Source organism: Mesoplodon bidens (genome assembly GCF_964165515.1).
Source record: "Mesoplodon bidens genome assembly, chromosome: 10".
NCBI lineage: Eukaryota > Metazoa > Chordata > Mammalia > Artiodactyla > Ziphiidae > Mesoplodon > Mesoplodon bidens.
The window spans coordinates 72,053,969-72,072,907 of NC_138172.1; the positions used below are offsets into that span (position 1 = coordinate 72,053,969).

Genomic DNA, 18,939 nt, shown 5'->3' on the forward strand with positions numbered 1-18,939 from the left:
CCAAGAATCTCAGAAAGCTCATAAACCAGATTCAAATAATGTTACTATTAGTGTTACTTTCTAGTTCCAACAGTCACCTTTCCAGTCCTGGAATTTTACCATTTGAAATAGTGGATATGAACAAAGTGAACACTCACAAATAGTCCAGAAGACCAGAAATGCTGGGTTGAGGCTAAAATGTAAGTAAATGCTCAAGTTATCAGGGACAGTATGCAAACACAGCTGGAGGGGGTGACAGGAGCCTGGGTCATTCTCTTCCCAAACCCAACTTCCCAGTGTCCCCAGGCTGGCCGAATAGGTACAGAGAAAGCCCTCCTGTTTGAAGAGATAGGTCTGGGTCTAACCTGAAAGCATCTTTAACAAGATATGCGATGATCTAAAGTTTTCCCACTAGTGCATGTCCTATTTTGTGTAATAGAATCTTAGCCCATCACCACCCTTTACCCAGCCACTACCACGGTAGGGGGTACCTGAAGCCCGTGGGTTGTTACAGCCTCTGCTGAAGCCTTTATCCTAGAGTCTTCCTCTCAACCACATTCTGCTCCTGGCTTCTGATCTGATTCACTCTCCCACTTTGTTTTTATCTCCGCTACCAGTGCCTGATACTATTCCTTTGGAGAGGGCTTTCTTTGACTAGGACAATTCACGTTGTCCCTTTAACCCCACATGCTCCCACATGGTTACCTTCTCTGCTGCTTGTCCAACCCTGTAGGTGGTACCTAGTTACTTGCAGTTGGAGCTGGGTAACGCCAATACTAACCAATTCCAAACATGACCTTCATTCTGTTCCATTTAGTAACCAAGATGAAAGACCCTTTGGTTCCTTCTCCCCACTGTACTGCCAGCTCTACCAACAACCGTTCTTAAAGCAAAGGGAGTCTCCAGAAACTCACGTCTCCCACTCCTTAGGTAAGTCAGCAGGTTCCACTCACATGTTGCCCCTCAAAGAGGGACAATGGCATTGCTCCAAGCATGCCAGGATGGGGTCCTGTCACATGGAATGTTGACAATCTGCCCACTTAAGCAGTTAGCCCAGGAGGTGAGATTGACATACTCCTGCCAGTCAACATGAATGTTTGCCTCTTGTTGATTAGATCACCTGTTTCTACATTTCTAAGTGCTTATGTCAAAGGTGCGGGTAGCTAATTAAGCCAGAAGGAGAGATCGCTAGAACAAGTTTTTCCAGCTGAGTACAAAACACAGCAGACATTCCCATCTCTGGTTTGTGGGACTTCCCAAGGTGGTTCTCAGAAGTTGTTGCAAAGTTCTCACGTCCAATCCCATGTCTAATGCCTGATGGACAAGGGAAAGTAGATCTTCTCCTTCTGACTGTGTGCACATGAGGTCCTTAAGCACAGTGATGCTCGAGACTGAGGGTTGGAACTGGCCAGGAGAGGGAAGAACAGGGGCCATCAGGTATCAAAATGGAGGCCTACAGATCCTGTCAAAGGGGGAAGGCTTGAGGCCACAGCTTAGGAACAGGAGATGCGGATATTCCAAAGTTATTATACAGTGAGCTTGTCAACGCCCACACCCAAACCTGCCCACTACTAACCAAACGGCACCCAAAGGAGTTTGACTTTGGTGAACTGGGCAGGTGGGGAGTCTTGTCCTTAGCTGGAATCCTTCCCAGTTAAGTCTCTGCAGTGAACCATCTGAACAAGCAGCTCAAATGGAATTCACAGAGAAAAATGCATGAAGCAGAACAAGAGTTCACCTATGGCAGAGCACCAATGGGATGGATTTAAGGAGACCATGTCCCCTCTCTGGAGAGCTCAAGTCCCTGTAAATGACTAGATCGGGCAATGCACAACTTGGGGGGGCTTACAGCACTTGTGAACTGTGATTCAGGAGGGGGAATTTGGTCCTGAAGAGCTTTGAAGGGCTTTCTTGTCTAGTCATTCTGAAGCCTTACACCTATCACCACTTGTCCAAACGCTAGCAAGTGAGGAGCAGGCATCTGAGAGATTACTCCAGCGACATGAGACAGCCGTACTGGAAGATCTGAAGCTTCACCGCTGCTTTCCACACGAAGCAAGGCAGGACAGAGTGTGGAAACTCGCCGGCTGGGGGCGAGAAACAGGACTGACTTCCCAACAAATCACCAGAGGGAAGAGCCCCCCCAAGCCGTACGTACACTCAGTCCTGAAAGAGCCTTGAGAACCCGTTCCTGTCCTGCCCCTCACAGATCCTATTCCCTACCCACCTCCAGCCATATGCAGTGCTGGCCTAGAACAAGGTCAGGTGGGACCCGTGGACTCTCAAGCCGCCGTTACTTTTCTATCCTTTCCTGCTTGAGGGCAGTGCTTGTGTTTCTCATCTTCCCAGCTAGGCAAGGTACATTTCCAGGAGGTTGTTCTGTTGGGGGGGGATACCTCTCTTGAAGACCCTGGACCCTTTCTCCATGCCCAACACCACGCCCAGGAGGTAGAACTCGTGAAAGTGCAGAGCCCCCTAAACCTGGGCCCCCTAAAGCTTATCCTCAGGTAAGTGTACACGGAGCCTCCATCGATTTGTTGATTATCCTTTAAGTGTTCCTGCTGGTTACTCACTCCAGCTACAGCTTTCTTTCCTGGTAAACTGGTTTGTTCTGTCTCTCCAGTTTCAGGGCAGAATTTTGTCCTGTGACCTCAAGCCTCTGAGATAAGAGTTGTTGCTTCAGTGAATTCCTCACTCCTGTCCTTACAGCAAGAAAGCCAACTTCCAAGCTCTTTTCGTCTTGGGGCAGAAGGTCAACGTCTAGTTAGGTTAACTTAGAATAAAAGCATCTCAAGTCGGGGCTTCCCTGGTGGCGCAGTGGTTGAGAGTCTGCCTGCCGATGCAGGGAACACGGGTTCGTGCCCCGGTCCGGGAGGATCCCACGTGCAGCGGAGCGGCTGGGCCCATGAGCCATGGCCGCTGAGCCTGCGCTTCCGGAGCCTGTACTCCTCAACGGGAGAGGCCACAACAGTGAGAGGCCCGCGTACCGCAAAAAAAAAAAAAAAAAAAGCATCTCAAGTCAAAGAGGTTGACAACCCAGTACATTTCATTGAAACGTTTTGTAGTAATTTAGAACAATATTCCCTTTGTATTTAAAGGGATGGAAGCCTAAAGTTGCCCTGTTTCATTCTACTATTGAAGCAAGGAAGGCCTTTCTAAGAAATTCCAGCTGCCCTGAAGAAAGCCACTGGCCAACTAGGTATGAAACAAGCATTTAAGTTACAAGGTAGTCTTCAAGATGGGCAGAAACCCTGCAACATCCTTGAGATAAAGTGCGCCTTTCTGAAACAAAGGAACTGGGAGAGACTGTTGACAATTTAAAAGACTTTATAGGAAAACCAACTAGTTCTGAAATTAGGAGTATGGACAGATCGATCTGCAGATCTCAAGCTTCTCCGTGACTCTCATGTTGATAAGGTAAGAGCAGGAATCATTTACTCTAAGATTTTTCTTCTGCCAATTAGGTTTTCCTTAAAGAGAACAGAATTAAGACTGTCCAGTGAAAGTGTACATGGGATTGTGGAGACTTAGAAAACGCCAGTCCCGGAAGAGTCCATCTTGTGGTAAGACCTTGGGTCTCTAGGAAGTGGCTGAAATATCATTCCTGTCCTTCCTGGCCCTGCAGTGCTGTCACCAAGGAAGATCATTCTGGGGTATCTTGGAGAGGAAAGATGAAATCAGGGACTGATACTGAAACAAGAGCAAGATGTCAGTCTGCCTTCACCTCAGGTATCCTAAAGAACCTTTCAAAGAAGAAGGATGGCACAAGAGGCGATGTCTTCCCATCTCCCCACCCAGGGCTACCTCTTAGCCTGAGTCTGTCATGCAAGTCCCTACATTACCTCAAGTCACCCTAAGAGTTTGGGCTGCCATAATGCCACCATTTAAGATCAGACCAGACATGCTGTGAGCTGGTCCAAAACCTACCCAGACCCATGAAGGGAGCCTGATGGGCTGGAGAACAGGAGTCAAGTGTTCAGAGACTAAGCCATCTCTGTAGAGGCCCACCCACAGCTTGTGACAAGTGGAGTCTGGCAGAGGGGTGGGAGCCCCTGTAAACCAGAGCTGCCCTCAAGAGGGCCTCCTCCCCCAGGGCCCAAGCAGGGAGGCTCCTTTATTCCTCAAGGAGTGGCTTCTGTCCTTCCTGTGAGGACAGTGCTTGAGGACGCAGCTACATGAACCCCGTGACTACATCTCACCTACCACTGGTCCCAGGATAAGTCCAAGTTACCCAAAGGCTATGCAGTTTAGTGATGAAGAGGGAACCCCAGGAACCAACCTGGAAGAGGGAGATGAAGCCCAGCTAAGGCTTAAGGGTAGCTTACACTACGGGGAGGAAGCTACACAGAGGATAGAAGCCTCTCAAACACACCTGGATGGAACTGATACCAGGTGACTTGGGCAGGTACGTGAGGACAGGCCTGTTAATAGTTAGTCATAGGACTGGAAGTAAGTCAAGATTCCTATGATCACCATCAAAGCCTCATGGCTCAGTTAGCTTTTAGTTTACCCATTTGCACAGGTCAGATGCTCAGAGAACTTAAGCGACTCATTCAAGACATGAGAAATAAGCAGCAGAATCCAGGCTGAAGCTGTATGTGGCCCTGAGGCCTGTGACCTCAACCTTTTGGCTTTAAGACCCTCCATGGCAGAGAATGTGGTGGGCCAATTTAGAGCTTTGTCAGGAGCAGCTTCCCTGTAGCGAACGTACAGTCTAGATTCTGCCTAGCTCTGGACCCATCCTCCTCTCCACTCAGATGGGAGGAGTTCTCCTGCTGTAAAGAAAGCAGGATACGGAAGTAAGCCCAAATAAGCAATTGGATTGATCAGCCCATTATCAGCAGCAGCTGGCAGCCCCATGTTAGCCGTCACTTAGCATGCTCCTACCTGGCTGCCAGCTGAGTTAGGCCAGGACCCCTCCAGGACTATGACGTGCAAGTGTGTGCACTTCAGACTCGCGGCTTGGCACAGAGCCCAGGGTCACCCGGGTGAGGGTGGATCCGAGGGGCAGCCCAGACTGCACAGCACCCAGGCCCTTTCAGGCTCAGGCACATACTGGCCCTGGGGTTCAGTCACTGCCTGCCCCCAGGGACTTGATGCTAAGCGGAGCGCTGGGCTGAATATGAGTTCCTGGCTATCTTTACGGAATAAGTTACAGCTGTGGCTGCATGACCCTGAGGCCAAGAACTCAGGTTGCAGCCAGTGGCGCGTGTAGACAAACTGGCAAAGAGAGGCTTCAACCTAAAAGATCAAGACTCTATCTGTCCCCCTACTTTTAGTCTTTCACTAGGGCAGAAAATGCAGTTTTAAGTGAACTCTTCCAGGTGAGCTGGCCTGGCTCTGACCGTGTTAAAAAGTCAGCCGTACTTTGAACCCTGAGCAATTAACAAGCAACTTTCAGCCAGGTCTTAACATATGGCATTCGAAGCAACTGTTCAGGATAAGAACAGGCTCATACAATCCAGGGACAGAGTCTGCCTGGGTAGGTGAGGGAGCTATGCAAGCATGAGGTACCAAGCTGGGTTCAGAGAGCCTGCCAGGCTACAGGGAGGTTATAAGATAATTATAACAGGTGAACAGGAGGTTCCATGCTGCAGGAAGGAAGGTGCCAAGCAAGACGCCTGTGACACAGAATGCCAGGAGCTCTGCACCAGGTGGGGCACTCTACTGGGCAGCAGCTAATGTGTACTGAGCACATACTATGATGGGCACTGCTCTAGAGTCTCATCGCATCACAAGACCTGTGTAAAGCCAGTTTCCCAGGGCTCCCCTGGTGGTGCTGTGGTTGAGAGTCCACCTGCCGATGCAGGGGATGCGGGTTCAGGCCCCGGTCCGGGAAGATCCCACATGCCGCAGAGCGGCTGGGCCCGTGAGCCATGGCCGTTGAGCCTGCACATCTGGAGCCTGTGCTCCGCAACGGGAGAGGCCACAACAGTGAGAGGCCCGCATACCGCAAAAAAAAAACCCCCAAAAAACGAAAAAAAAAAAAAGCCAGTTTCCCAGAGATCAATCACTTGTCTGGGTTCTCAGAGCTAGTAAGTGACAGAGCCAAGGACATAACCCAGGTGAGCTCCAGCCCATATCCTGTCACACACCATGTGGCTATGAGGGCACGTCCGTGAGACTGAGGCTCTGGTCGACAGTGGCTCCACTGCAAGTCCCGAAAGCAGACAGATCCCAGACCTCAGCACTCCCACCTCCAATTTCAACAAAAGCAACAGCTCCTGAAACTAAGTCATTTTCAGAGGAGCTGCCTTAGAAACTGATATTTAAGCCTTCATCAAGTTTGGCCCAGAACTGGTTCTGCTGGTAAACTCCACACCAACAGGCCTCGCCCAATTTTCAGATGAGGTCAGCACTGCCCACTCAAGTTTCCCAGTTCAGCTGGTTGAGCTGCATCCAGGCCCTGGCTTCTCCCACTTCTCAGGCCAGCACATGTGGTCACCTGCCTGCTTATTCCCTGGAGTTCCTCTTCTGAGCACTTAGGACTTTATTTGCTTCTTTAAAACCTTCTTCAGCCTGTTGGAGTTTAATACTGGGCCCTCCCAGACAGGCCACGATCATCACCCCTATGCTGTAGGTGCTGCAGTCATCACAGCTATGGGGCTCTACGAGCTACTCTTCCAGGTGAGAGAGGACCTCAATCTAGACCTATGCCAGCAGGGAGCCCCCAGGAGGTGTTTAGCTATGATTCTATTAGAGAAACTCCAGTCAGTCCAGTTCCTACTTGGGCACTCCCCTGGAATGGATCCTCCCCTACGGAGGATTTGAACAACACAAACCACAGGAAGAAACCCTCATCTTCAAGGGCTGATGCCTTAACTACTATCTGCTGTCCTAGTTCAACTCACATTGATACTCTTTTCAGCTGGAGAGAAACATGTGGGTCTCCAAACTCATTTTAGTTTTTGCCAGATTTGAGTTATCTATCCCGGCTTTGCCAATAGCAAACCCTACTCTGCAGTAGCTTATTCCCAGAGAGAACTTTAAGACGCTTAAAAGGAGCAGAAGGAAAGCAAGCAAGCGGGACTGCCATCTCTGAGACCTGGCCACAGAAGCCAGGCCACAGTTTGTTTGGAACGGACTTGAGCAGGAAAGCCGAGTTTATCACCCCATCAGAGGAAAGGCTAGAGCTAAGTCACTGCCTACCAGGAGCTAGAGTTTTTGGCTTTTGTGAGTGAGAGACAGCAAAGTCATCCCCTCCGGTGCACATACTCCAACTCAGGGCACTATGCTCTCCGTGTTAGCTCAAAGCTTACAGCTGTGGAGTTCGGCAGAGCTAGCCTTCCTCCACCCCACGCCCACCGATAGGTCATTAGTCCTTGGAACAACCCACGCCCAGAAAGAGACCGTTCCCAGAGAAAAGACAGCTTTCCCAAACAAGGAAGAACCCCTAGCTTTGTTTTAGCTACCAAGAGAGGTTTTTAAAGCTTCTACCAGTTGAGAAAAGAAAACCTATGGATAAAGTCTTCCAGCTGTAAGAAAGCAGGCAGAAAAAGTCCCCTGGAGAAAGAAGCAGGAGCCTTAGTCTTATGACCCCAGGACTATCTGTGAAGAGAACAGAGGAAATAAAGCACACAGGAGAGCGCCAACAGAGACTGGCATTTGGAGACAGCCCCCAGCCGCTGCACCGCCTTCCCAGAGTTTTCTCTTTTGGAAAAAAAAAAAAAGAAGAAGAAGAAGAAGCTTTATAGCCACCCCCCAGGCTTTTTCTGCTTTCCCCACTCCAGCTCCGAGAAGCCTTCACATGTACCACCACGCCCACCAGCATCCCGCAGCCACAACCTTCCCATCCAAGCCATACGACTGCCCTGAGTGCAAGTTTTATAGGCCATGGAGCCTAGTCCCACCCCTGCCCCAACGCATTCTGGGTGGGCAGCAGCTCCTCTGTTTCTCATTGGCTCCCTCCCTCTCAACCAGCAGCTAGCCCCCGCCCCCTCTGCTCATTTCCTGTTTGTAAGTCCCCAACTGCAGTGAAAGCAAGCGGACGCGCTTTAATTGTAGTCAGCACCCAACCCTTGCTTAAAAACGATCCCAGCAGCGATTTTGATTGGCAAACGAGTCTCTTCAAAGGCAGAATATATAATTCTTTTCTACGTTCACCCAAATTCCCTGTTGTTAAGAATCACCCGAAGTGCTTATAAATCAGGGATCTTTCCTGGAACTTACGATTCAGAGGTCATGAATGAGGTCTTGGGAGTCTGTGGTTTTCCAGGAGCATCCCGAGGATTTGTGTCTTTAAGGACATTGGCAAACTGCTAAAAGATGGTATTCAAAAATTCCCTTCTAAGAAATGGCTTCTGTTTACCTGTTATGGGTATCCCAGTATTTGTATTTCTCCTTTGGATGTGAGTTTCTCCAGCAGCTGCCCCGAGCAAGCACTGTTCCTGGAAAAGAAAGAAAAACGCAGAGTTTTAGAGGGGGCAGGCCTAGTCCTGATTTTCACAACCTCTCTGCCCTTCAAGGAATGAGCCACAGGTGGGACGCATCCTATATGAGTCAATTCACCGGAATCAGTTTATGTGAGTTTAGCCGCTGTTCGCCTTCTGGATCTGAGTGAGGTGACATGGTCAGGCAGGAGCCTTTCGATGAGAGGAACTTGGGGTGGAATGAGAAAGTCTGAGGGCAGCCAGAAGATGGTGGGAACATGCAGGACTTTTGGCCAGAAGATGGCTTTCTGTGCACCATGCCTGTGGCAAGGGAACTTAAGATTACCCACCCTGGGATCAGAATAACTTCAAGAAAGGAAAAATGTTAAACTCAATGGTTAATTCTCTTTCTTGATGCATATTTGAAAGCTGATTCTGTAAACATCAACTTGTTTCCTAGTCAAAATCGCTGTCAATTCCCTCCCTCTCTCAACAGGTGCTTCATTGTTCTGACTTCCTGTCTTTACTCTTGCGGTTCCTCAGTCAGTCCTTTTCCTCATTGTCTGCCACAAAATTCTATCATTATTTGAGACCCAGCTGAGATGCTAAATCTTTGTGGTGTCTTCTCTGATCTCCCAGGTTGATTCCACCTGCTCACCAAGTGTTTGTCAAGCATTTTCTGAGGTGGTTAGGGAATTGAGATGACCAACATCTGGTCTTCTCCCTAAAGGACCTCACACCCTGATTAATAAATTGCTCTTGCTTTGCTCTGTCATAGCATCACGTGCATCTCCATATAACACACACTCTATTTGCTTTGTGTTCAGTTGCTGTCACACTTGTCTACATCACTGCGTTGTAAGCTCCTGGAAGGATGACTTCTTCAAATCTGTGCCAAGAATGTGGTACAAATGTAATGTGTTTCTTGAATGAATGATTGAAAAAAAGGAAAAGGAGGAGGAGATGGCCACAGAGAAATCAAGTAAATTCTGCCTCCTTCAGTGTTTTCCCTGTAGCCTTAGAGTTGGGTCTGGGGGGACATGAGAGAAAGTTCTAGACTTCCTTGGGCTCTAGAAACAGTTCCAACTCCATAAAGCTGGCCTCTAAGATCAGGAAGAGCAAATATTACCAGAGTGAGAGAAGGAAGAGACTTCAGGGCAAGAACTAGGTTTCCTCTCCTTTATCCATAGTTTATGAGTTCAAGTTCTACTTGACACAACTATGAATAAACTTTGAGAACTTGGGAGGGGGTATAGTGTGGTCTTTAAACATTCAGACTCTGGGTTCACTTCCTGGCTCTGTGGCTTACTAGCCTGTAGCCTTATGTGACTTTGTACAAGTTATGTAATCTCTTTAAAGCTTCAGTTTCTTTGTAGGTAAAATGGGGATGATTATAATAGTACTCATCTCCCAGGATTATTGTGAGGTTTAAATCAGCTAATACATAGAAAACAGAATAGTGACTGGCACATAGTAAGTACTAAATTATTACTATCACCATCATCTGCCATGTAATATTCTTGGGTAAATCATAACAGCTAAACCTCATTGGGCTAGATATAATTCACTTGTTCTAACAGAAAAAATGTAAATTCAACACAGATGTAGACCAAAGTCTAGGCAACAGAGGCATATTGAGAATTGCTGGGAGGTTAAAGGGGTGTTTGTAAAGGCTCCTAACCCACTGCGCGGGCACCCATGCCTTCCCCCACTTAGTCCACATGCTCCTGGTAGAGTCAGATCTCTGAACACAAGAGGGCCTTGTGTGGCTCAGGATGGAGAGGGTGACTGATGTGTTCATACTCTTGTTATTGGAGAAGATGACTTATCCATTTTCAGAGAAATAAACTATAAATGATTAATTTTGTCTGTGATGTATAATGACTTTGCATCATGAAGGCTGTCATTGTATCATAATAATAAGACAAAACAACCTTATAGGTTTCTAATTAGTTTCTGGAAGAAGATTCTTCTATGGGGCTGGGGCAACCGTGGCAGGTGAGTATTTGAGGAGGAACAGAAGTGCGAACAGCAAGCCTACAACCTGTGGGGCAGAGTCTCCTCCCCTAGTGAAATTCGCTGAGAAAATACCCATCCCTGAGCTGGGGCCTTGGCAGAGATGGGCAAATCACTTTCATTGGTGGTGGCTGAAGGGGGTGTGAGTGTGTGTGAGAGGGAGAGGTGGAGGCTGTTCTGAAGAGGGTGGTTTCTTGTCATGTCCCTGGCAGGATGGGGACAGTCATCCCTGTCCACCTGCTCCCAACTCCACGCTTATCTGGAACCCTGAGGGCTTTCCTCTAAACCAGGGCTTCTCACATGTCACTGTGTGTACAAGTCCCCCGGGGACCTTGTTAAAATGTAGACTCTGATTCAGTAGGTATGGGTTGGGGTCCGAGATTCTGCATTTTCAAATGTTTCCAGGTGATGCTCATGCTGCTGGTATTGGGAACAGACTTTGACAAGGTCAAAGACTTTGTATTCAACAGCATTATCACCACCAGGGAGCTCTTTAGAAATGCAAACTCTTGGGCCCTTCTTCAGAATCAGAAAATTGTTTTAACAAGCTATCCAGGAGATCTTGGTTCATGATGGAACTCTAGAACCACTGTTATGGATGATACATGAACTAGTCTCATTGGAAGGACAGATGAGGTTTTAGAAAAGTGATATTCAACTAGCATAGAACCCGAGGGTGGGAAGACTTGCCCAAGAGGTTACCCAGTCAAGCCCTCTTCCACGTGGGCCCTGGAGCAAGTCCTTTGAACCAGGGGGTGGACCACACCCTTCATGGAACCTTCCGTAGGAACTCATTCTGATGAGGATGCTTTCCTGCAGTACTAGCTCCCAGCATCCACGAAGCGAAGCCTTGTGGTGGGCATTTCACGGAAGGGGGAGAGGAGGGAAGGATTTGTGGTTGGTAGAAAGAAAGTGGATGCAGAGAAAGGCCGGGTGGGTGGCGTCTCTGGCCTTGCTGCTAACTCAATACAACATTCACACACACACACACTGCCCTGGGCTGGTGAACAGAACTCTACATTGGGGTGGATACAAACCGAGTTTTTAGGGCCTGAGTGGGGTCCTCGAGCTCAGAGGAGAGATGGAGAGGACAGGGGAACACTTTTCACAAAATTCCCAAGCTACCTTCACATCCAGTTAATTAACTAAATTAAACCCTAAAGCCTTACTCATTTTGGAGGGGACCTTTGATGCCTCTGAGCACCAAGCCCAGGGAGGTGGGTAGTGCTGGGCCGGGAACCTCTCCCATGGATGGCTGAGCAGCATTCTGTTAATTGTGGCTATTAAACTGCTTTCCTGGGAGCAGTTTTTGAATCATGTGAAATAGATTAAGAGTCTGTTTTGAATCCCTCAGGGTTTCCTGTGGTGCATAATTATAGATGCACTGGAATAAGAATTCAGGTCAACAATTACTTTAATGAGATGTCTGAAGAGCACGGCCCAGCAAGGCAGAGGGCAGAGGAGGAGCTGGGAGAGGGTGTGGGGGGCAGGAGACAAGAGAAACTGGAGGAGGTGAGGGAGGTAGGGAAACTGGGAGGATGAGAGGGCAAAGACATGAAGAATACTGCAAGGAGGTGAGTGGAAGAGGGAGAGGAGGAATGCAGAGCAAGGGAGCCAGAGAAGCAAACAAAGGACAAGGGGAGCAGCGTTCACTGTGCCCCACCACGTGCCTGGAACATTTTTAAAGATGCAGAGGGAAAACATTCAATAAACAAGAGAATGATATTGGGTATCCATGGAGAGGTTCACAGTCTTAGATTCTGATATTCCTCTCTTGAATTTATCTGGAGACAGTGCAGAGGTATTGACAATGGGCTTTGTCATCAGATAGACTTGGGCCTAATTCCTGATCCTTCCCTTTTTGACCTGGGTGATCTTGACAAGTCACTAAACCTCTTTGAGCCTGTTTCCTCATCTGTAAAATGAGGGTTAACTACATAAGGTGCATGTCTCTTGTCTGTTCAGGCTACTATAAAAAATTACCATAGACTAGGTAGCTTATAAATAACAGAAATTTATTTCTCACAGTTCTAGAGGCTGGAAAATCCAAGATCAAGGAAGACTTGGTGTCTGGTGAGAGCCTACTTTTTGGTTCCTAGGTATACAATAGGTGCCCAAAAAACTATTGTTAGAATGAGGAATCTGAGAGGTTAGTTTTGTCTAAGGGCTCATAGCTAGTCAGTAGCAGAATTGAAATTTAAACTCAGATTTGTCTGATCTCCACTGCCACCAAGGAAAATGTACATGACTGTCCTTTTTTGGGAAAGACAAGTTCTGTTCTCCAGAGGGTCAGCCTCAGCCCATGAAGACAGTCCTTACAAGCTGGTGCTGGGGGCTCAAGGGAGAACCAAACCAGCTCTGACCAGCTTCAACCCAGTCATGGCAGGACTTTAAAATTAAACACAGGTCTGAAGGTCCCACTTGCACAAGCTGGTTTTTACAGAACATGCCCTTGCTTACATGCCCCCACCCCCCATAGGTATATAAAGGGGCATTCATTTTTTAGTTCATTCCAGGTTGTGGCAACATCCTCCATGTAGTCTTTCTCATCCTTCCAGAAAGAACTCTCCATGCTCTAAACTTCCATAGTTCTTTATCTTCACCCTTTTAATGAAGCTTCTCATTTTCAAACACGTCTTGCAGTTAGTTATCCATAATTTGTCTCTCATTTAACAATGAGTAAGTTAATCATTTACCAAGCCCCAGGGCCTACACTTTAGTAGCTGCTCAATACACTTTGAATGAATGAACAACTGGGAGGAGGGGGAAGAGAGGTTGAGAGGCTACAGGCAGAAGATTATCAGGCCTCCTGGCATCCTGTTAAGTCCAGGGAGGCCCACAGTTGCAAATTTATAAAGATTCTGGCAGCGTCTGCTACTTGTCTCCCCAAACCCATTCTTACCTTGTAACATAAGATAAGATAGTTGGGCACACATGGCCACCAGAATACATTTCCCAGCCTCCTGTGAATCACTAAGTGCTGATGATTCTGAGAAGTGATGTGAAAATGAATTACAAATTTTGTTTTTATTTTATTTATTTATTTATTTGGTTGTGCTGGGTCTTAGTAGCAGCCAGTGGGCTCCTTAGTTGCGGCTGGTGGGCTCCTCTGTTGTGACTTGCAGGCTCCTTAGTTACAGCATGTGAACTCTTAGTTGCAGCATGCACGTGGGATCTAGTTCCCTGACCAGGGGTCAAACATGGGCCCCCTGCATTGGGAGTACAGAGTCTTAACCAGTGCACCACTGGGGAAGTCCCACAAATTATGTTCTTAAAAGGAGTGGGGGGCTTCCTTGGTGGCGCAATGGTTGAGAATCTGCCTGCCAATGCAGGGGACACGGGTTCGAGCCCTGGTCTGGGAAGATCCCACATGCCGCGGAGCAACTAGGCCCGTGAGCCACAACTACTGAGCCTGCGCATCTGGAGCCTGTGCTCTGCAACAAGAGAGGCCACGATAGTGAGAGGCCTGTGCACTGCGATGAAGAGTGGCCCCCACTTGCCGCAACTAGAGAAAGCCCTCGCACAGAAACGAAGACCCAACACACCCAAAAATAAAACTAAATAAAATACTGAATACATAACTACTTAAAAAAAAAAAAAGGAGTGGCCCTGCATTCCCTGGGAAGGCAGGAGCTGGGGCAGCCACCTTGCGTCCTGAGGTGGGAGCTGCATGTTGAGGTTGGCAGAGCAAGAAGATAAAAGGAGTCTGGCTCCTAATGATTACAGAGCCACCTTGTTAGTCCTAGACCACTCACTAAGACTTCTACATGAAAGAAGAATAAACTTTTTTGTTGTTTGAGCTAGTCTTATTTGGTCTCTCAGTTAAAGCAGCTGAACTTGTATTTTAACTAAAACCAGACCCACTCTGTAAGTCTGATCAGTTCTGAAGGAGTGAAAGGAAAGTATACGCCAGAGATATGTTGGGCCAAGGATTTGTGGCAGGTGAAGGGTGGCGGTGAGGGCAGCTGTGTGGCTAGATAGGCTCAGAGCACAATATATGTGTGTTTTTAGACATACTCTGGTGTCATCCTGTTGTCTCGTCAAATTGGACAGATCTGACTGTGCTAACTGGATTCAAGCTAGCACTGGAGCTCAAGTGGAGAAGGGCTGGGGAAGGTGTGCCCCAAAAGGAAGATGGGGGCAGAAAGCTGATGTAGGAAACCCTGGTGGGAGACTCGGAAGGTAACCATGAGTTCCTGACTGGTGAGCCTGATACAGGCACTGAGCCTGCAGGGGCCAGAGCGAGATGCTACATCAAAGCCAGACCCAATAGTCGGGGACTGGGATAGGAGGGCCAAGCAAGCAGAGTCTAGGATGATTTCCAGGAATACAGGTGAGCTATATGGTATATGGTAGTATATGGTTGTATTCTATTGAATTAAAGATAGAGAAGGGCAACTAGGAACAATTTTTCACCCTGCGCCCTAGCTCATGATCCTAGGCTTGGACTACCTGCCCTGACCCGTTTCTTCATTTGTTGGCTTCACTTACCCTAAAAGTCTCGGCTTCGGTGTCACCTTCTCTAGGAAGCCCTCCTTGACACCACAGCTGAGTCAGCTGCCCCTTCTCTGAGCTTCCCCTAGACCATGCTCTTCTCTCTATTGTAGTTATTATCAATCCTTCAATTATTGTAGGAGTGCAATTATTGCAACCCAATTTATGACCAGGTTTGACAGAGATTCCCCAAGAGCAGTGATCTTTGCTTTCATCCCTTCAGTGTTTCCCATGATTCCTGATACACGGTGGGAGACAGGTAGTCTGAACGGGACCCCAGGGGCAAGTAGGTGGATGATTGGATGGTGTGGAAACCTGGTTTGGGGGCCTCAGACATCCCAGCAAATGGGAAGTGAATGGATTCTCTAAAAACCCGTTGAGATTCAGGAGTTGGGGGTGCAGCAGTGGGAGGTGGGAGCAGGAAATGAGTAGAAGGAAATGGTCAGGGCTGAGCTGATCTCATCAAGGCCCTAGTACTGCCCAGAACTGCATAACTCATGTCACCCCACATTCCCAAATGTGGTGCCCAGAAGGGACAATTATCAATAACCCAAGGAGCAAGTAAACATCCCAGGACTGAACACTGCACATCCGTGATTATGCAATACTTGTCCTAGCCATTTATCCACCCTGTGCCTCTGGGAGAGCAGAGGCTGCAGAAGATTCAGCCTCTCCCCCTAAGATACACACCCACAACCTGAGATGTGTTTTCTTTGGGGAGGAAGGTCAAAAGGTCACCTTTAAATCCAGGGAGTAGGCCCAGTGAGAGGAATCATGATTTGATGGCTTCTATTCCTATTTAATCATTTCATTACTAATTAATAGGGTCATTACTGCGTCCCAAAGGGAAAGAACTGTGATTAAAGGTTAATGCTGTTGCTGCATGCATCACACCTCAAATTATGTTATAAAAATGTCCAGAGTATTTAATTGAACCTATAAGTAACAGTGTGATTACTCTTAATAATGTACGTGCCTCGTGTTTATTTGTTCCTCTCTGAGGTGCAGAGAGCCCCACGTGGGTGGGTTAGGGAAGATCACGGTGACTCACTGTCACAGCGTGTCCTCCATCTTCTGGTCCTATCAGCTCTTTCCTGGCCCCCACAGGGCAGGAATAATAGGTGACCTGGTCACAAGAAATCCACCCCTTCCCCCTCCCACACTTCTCAATGGGACAAGGTCAATTTTTCCCACGAGGGAAGTGAGGAGAGGAGAGGGGCAGAGAAAGTGGCCATCGCCTGAGCCCTTGGCACTGTACAGTCTTGCCAAGGGTCCGTGAGGCTTCAAACTTATGTGTCTTAGACTGGGTGGCAAATGAACAACAAACATTTATTTCTCATAGTTCTGGAGGCTCGGAAGTCTAAGATCAAGATGCCAGCAGCTTCACTGTCTTCCTGGCTCATCGACAGCCATCTGTGACCTCCTGCCTGTGACCTCCCATGGTGGAAGCCGTGACAGAGCTCTCTCTCTCTGGAGTCTTTGTCTTTTTCTTTTGGAATCTCTTTTTTATAAGAACACCAATGGCATTCATGAGGGTTCCACTCTCATGACCTAATCAACCCCCAAATGCCCCACCTCCTAACACCATCACTCTGGGGGCTGGGTTTTAACCTATGAATTCTGGGGAGACACAAACAGTCAGCCTATAGCACTATGATCCTCTTCTGTAATGCCTTCCTTTGAAAATACCTTTCCCTCCTCTTGGAATGTCCCCTCCTTTTTTTTTTTTTTTTTTTTTACAAAGTAGGGTGCATATAGATAATTGGCCCTCAGCATTCATTCTCAACCTCTAGTATTTTCTTCCTTGACTGCAAAAGCTAGAAACCTTAAAACTGCTTTTCCCAGACTCCCTTGCAGCCAGGATTCTGGATGCAAATTAGGCTCCTCCCCCGCCAACACTAGATGCACTCATGGGAGATTTGGAAGGTGGCAATGAGACAGGTATTTTCTGCTGCTTTGGCTGTTTGCTTCAAGTTCAGGGAGACGTGAATGTCTCTGTATCAGTGTTCCTCACCCTAGGGATGGAGGGGCAGAGAATTGAAGGAGTATAGGACTTGGGCAAGTCATTTATTTTCTCTGTGTCACTTCTCAAATGACAACCAATAAAAAATGCTCTACCCTTTTACAAGGTTGCTGTAAAGATCAACTTTTCAAGAGTATCTTTGAGAAGTTGAAACGACCTTTGTGATTATGCATTATTATTAGTCCCATACAAGTTTCCTATCTTAAATCAGAATTTCTTCTAAGACAGCCGATCTTGGATGATTCGTTTTTTTCATTTTCTACAGATTTTAGCCTATAATTCTGAGAGCCTAGATTCATTTCCTCCACTGGCTCCTGTTTGTCACTATCCATGTGGGTCCCCACACATAATTCTAGAAGAGTTTGCCAGGAATGATTTCCTCTTACAGAACCAAGTGGCCTTCCTCGCTGGTACGTAGCTTTTGCTAGCGCCACTACTCTTTATTCTAAATGTGGAGAAGTTGCCTGTTTTCACAACCAGTCTCACTGTTCAAGCTCCCAGAGTCCTTTGTGGAGGCATAGTCACCCTCTCTAGCTCTCTGGCATCACGTCCCTTTGTAATGAGCACTTACACGTTTTGGCCAGCATTCCCCAATTTCACCCTTGAGTTCCTTCACTACTCTCGGGTAAGTGCCATCTGGTCCTAGTGATTTGTCTATATTTAGTTTGTCAATTAGGTATAAAATCACTTGCACATTTGCTGCTATTTGAGTTGGTTTCTCTGCCCTGTCAGTCCCAAAAGACAGTCTGGAAGTGGGAATTTTAGAGAATCACATAGAATGATGGAACCTCAGAGCTGAGAGGGTCCTTGGAGAGCCTTTTAGAGGAAACATCATTTAGCCATTCATTCAGCTATTCATTTATCCTAGAAACAATGATTGAGTACCTACTATGTGCCAGGCTGGGTGCTGAGATAAAGCAATGGGCAAGACAGACTCTAAAATTGCCCCTGGTGCCTTTGTCAGCATCATACTGCAAATTAGTGGCTAAGCTGGGGCAAGAACTCTGTCCCCTGCCACCCAGAATCATCCCTATTAATCACAGTGAAAGGGACACAGGGAGAAAAAAACAGAGACGGTTGAAGGGCACTATGGGGAATAGAACAAAGGGAACTGGGAGAATGAGGGGTGAGTATAAGGAGGTCAAAATAAAGATCAAAGGGAGTAGGAAGGGGGTGTCATATTGAATTTAAGAGTAAGAAGTTAAGAGGAACATGATGATTCATGACTGGGGTTAGGATTGAAGGGAATAGCTGAGAAACAGCAGGTGGGGGTCTCTGACCCCTTCATTCTCTTTATGCTTTATTCCCTCCCATCCACACTCTGGTTGGTAGGAAGGGAGGGGGAAGTGATGCATCCATTGCTGTGGATCGAGCTTATCATCGTTATCATCGAGGCAGAAGTATTTATCATCCTGACAGATGCTCCCCTCTGAAATCTCTGATAGCCCAGAGTCTGCTCCCAAGGGGATAGGAACCACTGTGACCCTAACAAGATAAAGAAAGAACTGATGGGATTTTCTCGGCCTTAATTATATAGGGCCCTGGCAGAATGAAGCCAGGAGTTTGGGGGCAAGGAGGAGGCAAAGAAGGAAGAAGCCCAGGAGAGGGGAGTGAGGTATCATGTAGGGAGATGCTGGAAATTGTAAGGAAACACTTCACTCTGTTCTCTGGACTGCAGGTGTTTATGATGAGCCATAAGTGGACAGTTGGAAGTCCAGAAAACAGGGCAACACATTTGCTGACAATTCCCACACTGAACGTGAACATGGAACGTGAGTGAGAAATAAACCTCTGCTGTTGTAAAAGCCACTTCGATTTGGGGCTGTTACCGCAGCATCCTCTAGCCCATCCTGACTGATGGAGGGAGGCTATGGGAGCTGGACAACACTGGTGCTGGCAACAAATAAGAAAAGGTCAAAGCCAAGGATTCAACTATTCAAAAGTTTCTGTGCCAGGGAGGGATAAATGATGACAATGGGATGGAAGGATCTGGGTGTCTGGAGGACTGGGGCATGTAGATCCTTTGAGCTAGAAGAGAAGCTAGAAATTGTCATGAGA

General features: G+C 47.5%; 1 long non-coding RNA gene across 1 annotated transcript in view; it reads right to left on the minus strand.

Moving 5' to 3' along the window:
* The window catches only part of LOC308624101, a 296,768-nt gene that overhangs the window by 138,362 nt on the left and 139,467 nt on the right, over positions 1–18,939 (minus strand). Inside the window, exon 3 of the long non-coding RNA XR_014016924.1 lies at positions 8,288–8,366. This is a non-coding gene — a long non-coding RNA (uncharacterized lncRNA). The remainder of the gene's footprint in view (positions 1–8,287; positions 8,367–18,939) is intronic.